Raw genomic sequence first — 15,857 nt, 5'->3', positions numbered from 1 at the left:
CGCCATATGGCTCATGATACCCGATGCCACCACTACCAAAAGGCGCTCCGTCAATTAAATAACCGCAAACCAGATAACCCACCTACCAGCAACAAAAAACCTATAACGGTTAGGCCAGCAGGCTGCTCATATGCGGAGAAACTTAAAACTTCAGCCAACCAAGAGGTCAACCAGCTTAAACTAGTAATAGAAACTTTAGTTACTAAAATAGCACTAATTGAAAATAACCTTAACTCAACCAACTTATAAAATAAATATTAAAATAACTCAGTATTCGGGTCTGGGCCATGGGAGATAAGTCTCCACACGCCCCCACTAAAAATCTAAACATAGGAAATAAGGGCCTCAACGTTCTCCAATGGTACGTCAAAGGTCTCCATTCAATGGAACATGGTGCCGAACTCATACAACTTATTAGCACTAGTAACATCAAGCCAGATATTACTTGCCTGCAAGAAACGTGGCTAGGGACTGGCACCAGTAAAAATAAAACCAAAAAACCTAATACATTTAAAATACCAGGCTACTCAACTTACTATAAACATAGGGAAAATAGCACTAGAGGTGGAATAGCCACCTTAATTAAAAGTAATATACCACATAGTGAAATTAAATATGAATCTGTTAACGCCAACTTAGAAGTCCTAGGACTTACTATATTAAATGAAAAAATGCCTATAGACATAATTAATGCCTATAGCCCACCGGGAACAGCCCATAAACAACTAACTTTAAGAGACTACAATAAACTTATTAAACCAAACAATAATCTAATACTAGTAGGAGATTTTAATAGTCACAACACCCTGTGGGGAGGTCAGCACTCTGACGCACAGGGAAACATACTGGAAGAATTCATCAACACGCACAACCTAGTATGTCTCAACGATGGCAGTATTACCTTCTATAATGACCAATCACTAACCACATCTGCCATCGACCTAACTATAACCTCTAATAACATAGGTGCAAACGCCCAATGGGAGGTGCTCGATGCTCTTAACAGCGACCACCTCCCTATTTTAACCAGCTATAAATGTAATGTGAAATATGCAAAAGAAGAAATATTTATACATAAATTTAAATTCAATAAAGCCGACTGGGCAGGCTTTACAAGCGACTGTAGCAAAATAAAAATAGAAAATAATTTAAGTATTGACGACGCTACCTCCAAACTTACAAACGAAATAATAAATATAGCAGAGAAAAAATATACCTAAAACTAAACAACCTAGTAAAAATAAACCAGCGGACGGACGAGATCAAAGCTAATGCGGCTTCAGAAACAGGATGCGTAAACTTTAAAAAAAAAAAACATGTAAACAAAAGTATCATTCTAAATAGAAAATAGCCAAAAGCGAAGTAGGTAAACTTATTATAGAAGCTAAACAGTCCAGCTGGCAGACATTCTGCGGCGAAATTAACAACAGAACCTCCATTAGAGAAATGTAGAAAAAAGTGCAGGCTATACAAGGACAACGCGCGACCACCACAGTCCTTCAACAACATAAAACAGCAACCACTAACAAACAAAAGGCCGACCTTCTTAGTCAAACATTTAGTAAACAATAGTAGTAATGAAAACTTCCCCAAACAATTTTTTGATAAACTTAAGAAAGATAACTTTACCAAAAACCGACACTAGTACGGCCAACCATCCTGACACTGATAACTTAGAATTTAATAAACCATTAACACTGATAGAATTAAAAACTGCTCTTAAAGCTAAAAAAAAAGTACTGCCAACGGGCCTGACCAAATTAGCTATACACTACTATAACACATGCCGGGCGTAACTCTAGAGGTAGTGTTATCGCTCTTTAACCGAATCTGGAGGGAGGGCCAAATGCCCACTGCATGGAAACATGCAGAATGCTTTAGTCTCCCTAAAGCGGGAAAAGACCACTCCCTCCCAGGGAGTTATAGACCGATAACACTCACGTCCCACATGTGTAAAACGCTAGAGACTATCATTAATAAAAGACTAAACAACTAGTTACTAGAGAATAACCTAATTACAAATGTACAAATTGGATTTAGATCTAAACATTCAACAATAGACCAAATAGTCAACAGTAGTTTATTATTTGCCAAAAAATATACATTTTATAGGCATACAAACATATTTACAATAAAATAATACATTGTACACATTGCGAGGAATGGTGAGGTCTACAGGATAGACCTATTAAAAGTTATCACAGTCGATAGTAAAATACAGTAATGAAATAAATACATAAATAAAAACATACTCATAAATCAAGGTTGTCTGTTCTATGTGTGGTAGCAGTTATCAAGTATTTACACAGTTTAATTAACTCTCTTGAGTTATCGGTGGACAGTAGTTGTGTTAATTTCAGAGTTGATGGTTTATTATAATAATAAGTTTTAATATATTTATCTCTTATAGTATAGTAGAACGGAAAAACTAGAACAAAGTGATATTCGTCTTCTAGTACATTCATGTTGCAGAGAGTACATATCCTATTGCTTCTATCGATATGCTGATATCTGCCCGTTTCTATGGAGAGAATATGTGCAGAAAGTCTAAATTTACTCAAAATACGTTTATATTTCAGGGCGATAGGTTTCTGAAGGTAAGGTTGTAGACAAAAATTATTAACAATGAATTTGTATAGGAGACACTTTGGAGAATTATTAAATACAGCAAACATAGCCTGAATACATTGATCTGTCATTCTCTGCTTGAATAATGATAAAAATGTTCTGCTATTTTCTACATTTTGATTGTACCATATATGGCCAAAACCATTAGTGAGAAGGAGGTCTCGTACTTGACTAACCCAGTTGATGGTACGTGGTTTTCTTATGCACTCGTCATAGAGGGCGGTATAACACTCTTTTAAAATACAGTTATCTGTATTCAACAACTTTATCCAATATTTTACAATTCGTATATTCCTACTGATATACAGAGGTGATCGGCCTAATTCATAATACACCATCATATTAGTAGTGCTCCGTTTCACGCCTAAAATACGTTTACAAAATTGCAAATGTAGAATCTCGTGGCTGTTTGCTTTGTTAAAACCCCACACTTCACACCCATAAGTTTAAATACCACTAATATATGTATCAAACAATGATAGTAAGGTTTCTGCATTTAAAAAATAGTTACTAGTTTTAGCAAATAAAGCAGCCATAGCTTTTCTACCTTGGTTGCATATTACCTTCTGAGAGGTGTTAAATTTTCCATTATAATGAAGACAGACCCCCAGGTAGTTAAAACTATCGACAATTTCTAACGTTTGTTCGTGATAGGTCCAATTTTCTTCAGATTTCACATTTCCACCTTTTCTGAATACTATGATTTTACTTTTATTAATATTTACTTTTAAATTCCACTCAATTGTGTATATATATATATACAGTCAGACTTCAAAATAGTATCAACGACGCCTTTCGCAAATCTAATAAAGTATTAGCAATATTCATAGACATCGAAAAAGCATTTGATATGGTATGGCGACAAGGCCTACTCAATAAACTACAAACTAATGGAATTAAAGGCAATACGTTTAACTTCATCAATAATTTTATTCATAATAGATCAATTTCATTCAGAGTTAATGGCCACTACTCAGATAAAACCGAAATAATTAATGCAATACCACAAGGTTCGGTCCTATCATCAACCTTATTTAACATATTTATTAATGACATAACTAAAGCACTTCATGCTAAAGGTAAAATTAAATCAACCATTCAATTAAACACAGAACTGTTTGCCGATGACTGCGCCATTTGGCGCACAGGCAGAGTAACCAAGAATCTTTTTAATTTAATGCAAGCCGATATGGATAAATTAAATAAATGGGCCCTGGACTGGGGCATTAAACTATCTGAAACTAAAACAGTTTGTATGCTATTTAATAAAGTCATCTCGCCAGATAACCTTCAAATAACCTTAAATAATAAACCAATTCCAAGAGTTAGCAAATTCAAATTCCTAGGAGTGACCTTCGACTCAAAACTAACCTTTAATGATCACATTAATGACATTGTCAGACAAGCTAAAAATACTCTAAACCTATTAAGAGCAATCTCAGGCACCAGCTGGGGAGCACAAACAGAGGCAATGCGAACGGTTTACAAAGCATGTATACTCTCCAGGATAGACTATGGAGCCCAGGCTTACAGTTGCGACTCCCCAAAGCTACTGCAAAAACTAGATATCATCCAAAACCAAGTTCTTAGAACAATAGCTAAAGTTCCAGCTAATACTAGCGGCCAAAACCTAGAAGTTGAATTTAACATTATGCCACTTAAATTCCGCCGTAACCTTCAACATCTCAACTACCATCTTAATATCCATTCGCTTAAATTAGATCACCCAGTTCAGGAACTTACTCCCATAATAGCAAAACCAGGGCTAGAATTTAAAACTAATAAAAAACTTAACGATTCATTTGCCACTAGGGCTAGTAAACTTGAAATAGAGGTAGGAATTGATAACACACCTGTGGCACTATACCATCTGAATCAACCAATTGAATGCCACACTCCATACCTAATTAAAAAGCTACTGTTGACACCCCCTTTCCACCATTTAAGAAAGTCCTGTTTGAAGCCGCAGCTAATGAAAACTACCGTGAGCATATCCATATCTACACGGATGGCTAAAAAAAACCCCAGATAACGGTAGGGTTGGCTTCGCAATAGTTGAAGAAAAAATATCTAAACTAGTTAAATACGCCAGGCTGTCAGATAATCTATCAGTATATACAGCAGAACTGACAGCCATCTACGAAGCGCTAATCTGGATTAAAAATAAGCAATACCCTAAAAGCGTTATCTTCTCAGATAGTCTTAGCTCCATCCAATCACTTCAAACTAATAAATCTACCAGGCCAGATATCCTCGCAGCTATCCACAATAAACTTCAAGAAATAAACTAGCTTAATTTAACAGTAGTATTCGAATGGGTCCCAGCCCATGTAGGTATAATTGGCAATGAAATAGCTGACTATGGAGCCAAAACTGCACTTTCAGTCACTAGTACAATTACAGCACTACCTTTAGGAATATCAGAACTAATGTAAAAAGCAATAAAACACTACATTAATCAATGGCAGGCAAACTGGGACCTATCATCCAATACATGGCACTATAACATCAAGCCACTAGTCAACTCTATCCGACCTAAACACCTAAACACTTATGTGAATAAACTAATTACTAAATTACGCATAGGTAAATCTTCGCAGCTCAACAGCTGCTCTTTCACCAAACTAAATCCTGACTGTGAATATGGCACCCGGGAGGATATGAAACACTACCTCCTGGATTGCACGCTACACAACAACCAGAGAAAACTAATGATAGAATCAATAACCGAAGCCATCCACATTAAACCAATTACTCCTAATTTTTTACTTAACCCTGATAAAAATCTTAAACATAAAACCTTTAAAGCAGTATATCAATTCGTCCAGTCCACCAAACCAAAATTATAAACGCCACGTGCCACCCGCCGTGCCAGCGTGTGATCGACGCGGACCACCAACCCGACTGATCGCAGGCAGGATGGGAAGCCGTAGCACACCCACTGGGCACCTGGCAAGTCATTAAAAGTCAAAAGCTAAAAATTTGAAAAGATCGCAACCACCCGCCTGTACGTCTCCTGGAGGGAAGAGCGACCTTCTGCACTCGACCGACGTGCACTCCAATCTGGGAGACCAACGGAGGGAAGGTGACGATCTATAACTAAGATAAATAATTAGTACGCTACTTAACTCGTGACACCTGTGACTCCCTGGAAGGAACATCCACCCTACGCACTCGAACAGACTAGATATTCCAACCCGGGGAGAGAACGGTGAAACGACAAAAGTACAACCATATGCCTAAACAAATTAGCTGATACAAATACAACTATAAATTAACAATTGCTCAAAACCTCACGCCTGTACATCTCTTGGATGGAAGAGCGACCTTAAGCACTCGACCAAACAAGCACTCCAACCAGGGAGATCAACGGCGGGATGGTAGCGAGTGATTAATAACTACTAGATGACAATACTTGAATCGTGACACCTGTGACCCCTAGGCGGAGCATCCACCCTTCGCACTCGACCAGACCACGTATTCCAATCCGAGGAGAGAACGGTGAAACGACAAAAGTAAAAGCATATACTTAAACTAGTTAGCTGGCATAAAGTAACAATATTAATCAACAATTATTCAAAACCACCCGCCTGTACATCTCTTGGATGGAAGAGCGATCTTAAGCACTCGACCAAACAAGCACTCCAGCCCGGGAGTTCAACGGCGGGACGGTAGCGAATGATTAATAACCGTTAGATATGTCAATACTTGAATCGTAACACCTGTGACCCCTTGGCGGAACATCCACCCTTCGCACTCGACCAGACCACGTATTCCAATCTAAGGGGAGAACGGTGAAACGACAAAAGTAAAACATATACTTAACCTAGTCAGCTGGCATTAAGTGGCAATATAAATAAACAATTACTCAAAACCACCCACCCGTCAATAAAGAAATTGAAATTGAACTGAAATTGATTTTATACAGTAATAGAGAACCTTTGAAGTAGAAAAGTTACTTTCTAATCCTCTTAATTCAATTTCCAGGTAAGATTAGCACTTTTGCTATTGTCTACTAAAGAGCAATGTTTGAAGATGCAATTTGTTAATTGTTAATCATCTTAATTCGATTAGCAAGATGGATATCGATTCCAAACCGACAGCGCATTAGGCGGGAGTTTTACCACTGGACTAATTCCCGCCCCCTCACTCCTAGTGATTAATAGTACTTTAACTGATGTTGTTTATAAAAACAAACAAAAATAAACCAAAAAAAATAAACCAAAAAAATAAACAAAATAAAATCCACTGGCAAGATCCTTGGATCCCTCAGAATAGGAAATGTCCTGAAACCCCTGTGTTAATTAATAGAAATATAACAGATTTTATTTTAATTTTTATTGGGGAAAATGTAATCTTCATCGGCTGGGCGTTTTCGGACGAAAATTGCAATTATATAAAATAATATTATATTACTTTATTTAGCAGCTGTTCGTTTTGAGGCGACAGTCGTAGCCCAGTTACGAAGCGCTCGCCCGATGCGCAGTCGGCCTGGGATCGATTCCTGCCGTCGGACCCATTTCTCTTTCTAGCCAGTGCATTACGACTGGTATATCAAAGGCCATATTATGTGCTATCCTGTCTGTGGGATGGTGCATATAAAAGATCCTTTGCCATTAATGGAAAAAATAACGGGTTTCCTCTCTAAAACTGTAATTTTGTGTCAAAATTACCAAATATTTGCTGTCCAATAGCCGATGATTAATCAATCAATGTATTCTAGTGGTGTCGTTAAACAAAATTGTTTTTTGTTTTTTTGGTAAAGAACCCATTATTTAATTTTACCCGTTTTGACAATTCACCCCCTTCATAGAACAGTCCTGCAGTTCATCATAATTGGTTTTGTTACATAGAATTAATGTCACAGGTGGAATGATGGATTCGAACTAAGATATCAAACAGATCAAAGTATGGGCTGAAACATGTCAGAATAAATTAGGTTTTAGTCATTGGTAAATTGTCCAAGACTATCACAAATGTACAAACTATTACAGGTAGTTCATTTATACAGGCAAGGCAATACAAAATTAAAATGCATAAATAAATGACACCAGCATAACTAAAGTGGACAAATATATTTTAAACATGTAATATTTATAAAATGAATCCAACTGGCGTGCCCGTTACGTTTCCCATGTAATCAATTTTCTACACCTCGTGACTAATGTATTTCCTACCGACTACAAAAAATACATTACACAGTGCACAATGTATTACAATTTATTTCCTTATTTACGATGGTCATAAAAAGCTGTGAATAAGACATAAATCATCCAGAAACGATGTCGCAGGTCCACTGCTCCGCCTGAGTGTGTTTGAATTACTATTTAAAGCAAATATACTCAAAGGCAAAAGTCATTGTGCCATAGATTGTTTGGAGTAATAAATTTGTGAATGGATTTATGGTTGTAAACCAGAGAAAATGTCTTGTCTTATCTTGATCTAGCTGTATAACAAATGCGCAAAACGCAATTTCGTTTGTCGTCTGCTAACAACACCGCGATGGGCGAACCCTGGCATTTTGGTATTTGTGAGGATCCGCGTTTTGGTACGAACTTTAGGACATTCTTAAAAGAAGTGGCGACAGCGGATTTCCTCTCTCTATCTGTGTGGTCCGTAACCATATGTCTGACGCCATATAACCGTAAATAATATGTGGTTGAGTGCGTCGTTAAATAAAACATTCTTTCTTTCTTTCTTAAAAAGGAAAAAGATAACTCAGGAGGAATATGGCCAAGTCGAAAACATCCGTTTGATCACCAAAAAAGATATATGGGATTGCTAAAAAAAGAATGTACATGTATTACACATATCCATTTTACTGTTACAGATATAATATTTAAAATACATGATAATCATAGGGCAGTTGATATATTAAATTTAATTATATTACTTGCAAAGCAGTATATATACAGGATGAAGTATATTGTACCAAATGTTCAATCGTGTATAAAAAAGAAAATGTTTAATTACAACACTGAAAAGTTTCTTGCATTTCGCAATTGTGACTGGACCAAATATGATCAACGGTGGTCGATCAACAAACATTTAATTAAATAGTTGGTGTTTTGGGTTAAAAAGATGAAACTGGGTTCATATTTTTTAATACATCAAACAAGATTCAACTTGCATTAATACAGAGAAAATGCTTTCATTATTTACAAATATCTTTCATTTACACTCTCTCTCTCTCTCTCTCTCTCTCTCTCTCTCTCTCTCTCTCTCTCTCTCTCTCTCTCTCTCTCTCTCTCTCTCTCTCTCTCTCTCTCTCTCTCTCTCTCCCTTTTGTCTAATTCTTATGCAAGTATATATGTATATACTATTTATTTTATTCTATCTATATTTTATTTATTTATTCTGTTGAAAATATTTTTGTCTTTTTTCCTCTTCTTCTCTTTGTTATTGTTTTTGTTTTACTGGAATTCCAAAGGTATATTATAAATCCTGTATTACTTGCTCCCAATATACATTTCACAATATATTTACAAAAATTAAGCTTAATATCTAATGACATAATTGTACATGAATGTGTGTTTTTATACTAACAACTATTGTTTTCAAATTATTGTACAAAATATTGTGTTTTCAACATGTATTTATTAGTCAAATGTATAAATATAGCTTTTTGATAACTTATTTTGTAAGGTGGTGAATTTAGGAATCCCCAATCCTAACACTACCAATGTATTTTGGGGCAAGAAAAAAAAAAGAGAAAAAAAAAAAATATATGCTCCAATTATTGGAAATACACCCATTTTAAGAAAATACTAATAAATAACGGCGATCGTGCTTGATTTATTACTACGTGCAGCATTAGTTGTAACCGGAGGCACTCTTAAATGTATGTAACTTAGTTTACATTGTTTCGTGAGTAGCTCTTCAGTCGTAGATAAAATTTTACGTGTAAAACTAGACTATATGGGTCCATGTTAACGAGTCTACCGCTGCCAAATATAGTGGCGCTGCGTGCGATAGTATCATTTCCGCTTAAAGCGTTTGAGTTTACGTCTTTTTGTTTGCAGTGTTAAACTTGTAATAAAATGGTAGTTTAATGCAATTATTTTTGTATGTATATTATCTGTGAACAGTGATTAAAATACAAAGTTAAAGCAATACGCAGAACAGTGTAAAGTGATTTACATTGTTTTTATATACATGGACGTGTAGCGACTGTACATCGAAAATAAAGGCTTTTTTTAAAAAGCAAGTAGCTGGGATAATAAATAGAATAACAAACTCGGTACCAGTTATTATCAAATCTATGTCCCTCGTGAAATACTTTTCACTTGTTATTCCCTAAAGCTCGTGACGAGTCAAAATTATTTCACGAGGGACATACATTTGATAATAACAGGTAACTCGTTTATAATCCTCTTTATCCTATAACTTACCCATGATATCCATGTCATAAACCCATGTGATAATTTTAGTGTATTAACCAGGTTAATAATGGTATGCAAATGTGCAAGATCTCTAGGTAATGTGTTGCTGTGGATAGGTCATTTGCTTACAAGCCAATAAGACCTGTGTACCTGAGCGTAACGTTTTCAAAGATCTAGTTAAAATGCGTGACGTCAAACTAATTTGTGCTAATCGTGATGACGTCATATTACTGGTGGCGGCGACTTTACCAAACATTGAATTAAAATGTTTTTTAGAAGTGTTATAGGATAAATAGAATTCGCTACTCGTGTTTTTTAATATGTAAAATATCAACCTCGTCTAGTTAATAGGTATTGTCTCTGCAGAGCCTCGACAAATACCGATTAACATAGACTCGGTTGATATTTTCCATATTAAAAAACACTCGTGACGAGTCCTCTATATACTATATCTTACCTACTTGCATACATTAAGTACAATCAGTGTCTCTCTCTCTCTCTCTCTCTCTCTCTCCTCTCTCTCTCCCTCCCTCCCTCCCTCCATCCATCCCTCCCCCTCTCTCTCTCTCTCTCTCTCTCTCTCTCTCTCTCTCTCTCTCTCTCTCTCTCTCTCTCTCTCTCTCTCTCTCTCTGTCTCTCTTTTTCTCTCTCCTTATTGTGAGCTCCGTGTGTTTGTGTCAGTGACTATGAACACAAATCATGACACTATATTGCACTACACGAAAGTGACTCTGACGAAGGCGATTACCACTACTACTAACAATTGAACAATCCAACTGTTGTGACATTTTTTTGCTAAACAAGATGTATATCGTGTTAGTTATACAGGTGCGGATCCAGGAGGAGGGCACCCCTCCACCGAACATGTCGGAAAATGTGTCGAAATCCGAAAATTCTCCGAAAGATGAATGTTTAAAGTCGCAGACCCTAGTTTAAAACCCCAGTGGCGGATCCAGAAAATCCATTGGGGGGGGGGGGGGGGGGGGGGGGGGGGGGAATGACATGAGGCGGAATGCCAATGGAACTTTGGGGGAGGTTTGGAGAGGTATCGTAAAAAAAATGAAAATTAATATATAATAAAATTATAACTGTCGCACAATTTAGGGGGTGGGGGTGAGGGGGCTGGGGCACCCTAGATCCGCCTCTGAACCCTGAAAAAGGACACTAAGTTTGGTTACTTTACAGTCATAATAGTCAAACAGGGCTGTGTCACTGAAGAGGGCAATAATTGTCTTGATTGATGTGGATTGTAAATAAAACTACAAAGAGGAATGAATATAAAAAGTGATGATACTTTAAACTGAATAACTTCTTCTTTTTTTTGTCTCTAAATATGAACTTCCTCGCAGAATTTTAAACAATGGTTGTCTCTAAAAATATGCTAAAATCTGTGTTGGCGGATTGGGTTGTCGTCCAGGTTAGTGTGTTTTGATTTACGTAATAGTATTTATATTTCATGGTAGTTTTTATATAATAGTAGATTTAGTATTCGTATGAACGTATTAACGTTTACTGTAGATTATCTTTAACGATCAACTGTAACATTTTTATAATTATAGATATTAAATATTTTCATTGTTTACCTGTATACATTTTAATAACCATTTTGGGGGTTTTGGATTGTTAGGAAATGTGTTTTCATTTAGACTACATTCACGGTGGTTTGAATTACCATGGTTTTGTAACAAATGTACTTGCGATTGTTTGTTTTGTTTTTGTTTGTTTTGTTTTTTTGGGGGGGTTGCGTTTTTTGTTTTTATTCTATTGTAGTATGGTTTTGATATTTGATTTTAAGATATGTAATTTTTGTATGCAAGTGAAAAAAAGAATATTGCTAACGGTATTGACCGTCTGGACTTATTGGAAGCCCAGGTCCATACACCTGGTAGGTGGAAAACACATGTTAACACATGTTAACATTCTTCAAAACATTATAATGGATATATTGTATGTATGTTCTTTGATGTATGATATATTATGTATGTCATATCATATGTATGAAAGTTAATCACAGTGGACGTAATTTCATTATAAAATGAAATGTTGAACCTTTGTTACAAACTACAATATTGATTGTTACAAACTAAAACATTGTTTATTATTCTGCAATGTACATATAATATTTATGAAAGTAAAGTAGAGTCTTCATGATCCAGCTTAATATTGTGTACTATTTAATTTTTATAGGGCTTTTTTTGTTGAACCCTTGAAAATAAACCATCAATATCGACTACTGTGTTTTGTTGATGCTGTTACATTATTTTATTAATCATTGGCTATTGAATGTCTGATTCTTATAGAGGAAACCCGCTAAAAAAAATTCCAACAGTATGATTTTTTAATATGCACCATCCCACAGACAGGATAACGGATACCACGGCTTTTGATATATCGGTCGTGGTGCACTGGCTGGAACGAAATAGCTCAATCTGCTGTTATTCAGCATGAAATTATTATTATTATTATTATTATTATATATATATATATATATATATATATATATATATATATATATATATATATATATATATATATATATATATACTTACATATATATATATAACGGTAAAAGGTAACGAAATAAGAAAGCAGTGTTATGGACGCAGTAGCTATGTACCCTACATTATTTGTGCTGGTAAATAAACTGACGATCAAAAGAAAGTTATACCAATTATTTGTATTATAAATGTACACAATACTCGTTCATGGAAGGTTAGATAGGTTCCAGTGTTGTTCCTTATAATGCAAACAATGACGAATAGTCGCACATTGCCGCGTTTGGGCGATGCCGCACGTGCAAAATGAGTTTATTCCTCAAATTTATACTGCACGAAAAAAATGATACTCGTGCACATAAGGGTAAAAAAAAGGGTCCCATTGCTTAGAACATGCCTCGGTCAACAGTAAAACACCACAGAACATGGCAAGGCTAACTGCTGAAGAAAGAGAGGGAGCTATTGGGTATGGTGCAAAGGGTGCGAGTTATGCCCATGTGGCAAGAATCCTGAATTGCACAAAATTGACGATCACCAGGTTAATGCAGCGTTACAGGGTGACTGGCAGGACTGCAGACAGACCACGAAGTGGAAGACCCAGCGTCACAACGGTCAACGAGGACCGCCATCTCCGCATCTTACGCTTACGTAACAGATTCCTCACTGTGACGTCATCTGCAGCGACTGGCCTTGGACATGTCGTCAGTCGTCACTCTGTACGTCGTCGACTACGACAGCATGGTATCAGGGCCTATCGACCATTCAGAGGGATGACAATGACGAGGCAACATCGTCTTCGACGTTTACGTTGGGCACGTCAGTTTCAACGTTGGCAACATCGGAACTGACAACGTGTACTCTTTTTCTGATGAGAGCAGTTTCCAGTTATTCAGAGCTGATGACAGGACTCGGATATACCGACGTGCAAGAGGGAGAACAGCTCCGTGCTGTGTTCAGGAGACTGAACCTTTTGGTGGTGAATGTGTGATGGTTTGGGGCGGTATCTGTGGCCAACAGCGGACAGACCTTATTGTCATTGACGGAAATCTTAACGTACACCGTTACATCAACCAGATTTTACGTCCCGTCCCGTTACCGTTCTTGCAACACCATCCTAGACTATTGTTTCAAACAGGACAATGCCAGACCTCACACAGCTCGTGTGGTGCAACAGTTCTTCGCCGCAAACAACGTCAATGTTTTGCCATGGCCAGCCCGTTAACCTGACCTGTCACCGATAGAACATTTGTGGGATCATCGTGGCCAGCGAATTCGACGTCGTCCTAACCCTCCAATGAACAGGGATCAGTTGGTACAGGCACTGCGCAAGGAGTGGAGGGCAATACTTGATGTCGTCATTAGGTGCTTAGCAAACTCTGTCCAGTGCCGGGTCCATGCTTGCATACTTGCACATGGTGGACATACACGCTACTGAAACATGTTCTGTGTGGTCAAATTTATTCACCTTCGTTATGAGTGGTCCTTTATGAAAAACAAAACGGATGATCCAATGTTATGTATTTCATATGAGGGAGAGAGGGATATATGTAGATTATGTATGTATGTATGTATGTATGTATTGATGCATGTATATATGTATCGATGTATTTAAGAATTAATGAATGAACGAACGCTCAGGAATTTTTTAAAAACTAAAAAAAATTTATTTTCTAATTTTGCCCCAGGGATTCAAAATTGATTTTAAATTGACCGTTGTGATATACAAAATATAACTGTTTTTCAATCAATCTTGTTTTAAATTTATTTGGCTAGTACTATGTTTTGTTTATCAGCCGGATACGATGTATGTGTTTTTAAAAAAATTGTTAGGAAAGGGATAACAACAAACCAACCGCTGAAAAATGGACTGGTTTAGAGGCTTAGACGCAGGCTTAGGTAGCGGGTAGTCGGGTGGAGACTAAGATATCCTTGAGACTTGGATTTTTTTTCTGTATGCAATAATCGGACGTGCTGTAATAGGGTTTTTCATAGCAGTTTGCAGATTTAAAACCTCCTCCTTCATAAGTTTACCAATAACAACGCTACGTCGACTGTAAATTATTGGAACAATTATTTTATCTCTTTTTTACGGCTTTACCAGATTCAACGTTAATTCTAAATGGCTGTTTTGTCTGTAATGTACGAATCCAGAAGACCTCTCGTTCAAGTCTCAAGAGGTCTGTTTCGTCTTTTGAACCAAGTATCAGGGGTTATTCAATTGGAATTATTTCAAAATTTTCATCTAACGAATAGTCAGGTAGATTGAAGTGATTGGCGACAGGGGTGTCAACTTCATGCCGAATATCATACTTGTGACAAACTGCTCTAATTCTCTGTTGGTTTTGCGTTTGTCCTACGTACAGTTTTTAGATAATTTACAGGTGATTAGATATACTACATTTTTCGAATCACAGTTCATGTCTGTCCGAATTTGATATTCAATTTTGGTCTGTTGACTTTTGAAAGTCGACTGCGTTTTAAGTAAGTTGTGAAGTCTACACCTGGTTTTGGCACAAGTAGTAGAGGAGCCAGTGCTTATTTGAGGTGATTGGTTATGCTGAAGTTTGTATGGTTTATAGTCTTCAGTTGCCCTAAAGGGATTTTCTAATTCTCGAACAGTTTCAGATTTAATTTTTCTTAAAAACCGTTTTGAATATCCCCTAGGTTTTAAAGCACTAAATAAAAGTGAACAAGCCTCATTGAAATTCTGTTTGTTACTCGAATTTCTGTGAAATCTAATAATCTGAGATTTAACAATGCCTTTAAAGGTGTGGCGTGGGTGAAAAGACTTGCAGTGGAGAAGTTGGTGTGTGGCTGTGGGTTTGAAAAACACTTTGTAGTCTAGGTAACCTGATGTTTCAAACTGTGTACCTTTATAAATTGTTACATCCAAAAGGTCAACTGATTTATCTGATATGGTGGCTTTAAGTTTGATATTGTCATCCTGTTGATTTAATAGCTCAAAAAAGTTCCAAAATTCTTGTTTATCGTCGAGATATCTGAGGTAAAAAGAGGTGTTTTACACGATTTTTTTTTTAAAGCAGCCTCTTCCCATTCGACGACATAGATAGATGCAAAGTTTGGACTAAAACGTTTGCCCATAGCACAACAACACACTTGCTGATACATTTCTCCATCAAATTCGAAATCATTTACTTTTAGGCTTAATTCTAACAGCTCAATAATGTTCTTATCTGGTCTGTTTGGATCTGGGTACTTATCAAATGCTCTCTTAACTGAATCAATGCCCGCATCAATACCTATCTTGGTGTACATGGAGTCAATATCAAGGGTAACCAAGAATGAATCTTTTGGGATTTTGGTTTTTGATAATTTTCATAAAAGATCTTCA

This window comes from Gigantopelta aegis, chromosome 7 (genome assembly GCF_016097555.1).
Source record: "Gigantopelta aegis isolate Gae_Host chromosome 7, Gae_host_genome, whole genome shotgun sequence".
Classification (NCBI taxonomy): Eukaryota; Metazoa; Mollusca; class Gastropoda; order Neomphalida; family Peltospiridae; genus Gigantopelta; species Gigantopelta aegis.
The sequence above is the reverse complement of the archived record's forward strand: the minus strand, read 5'-3'. Positions refer to the sequence as shown.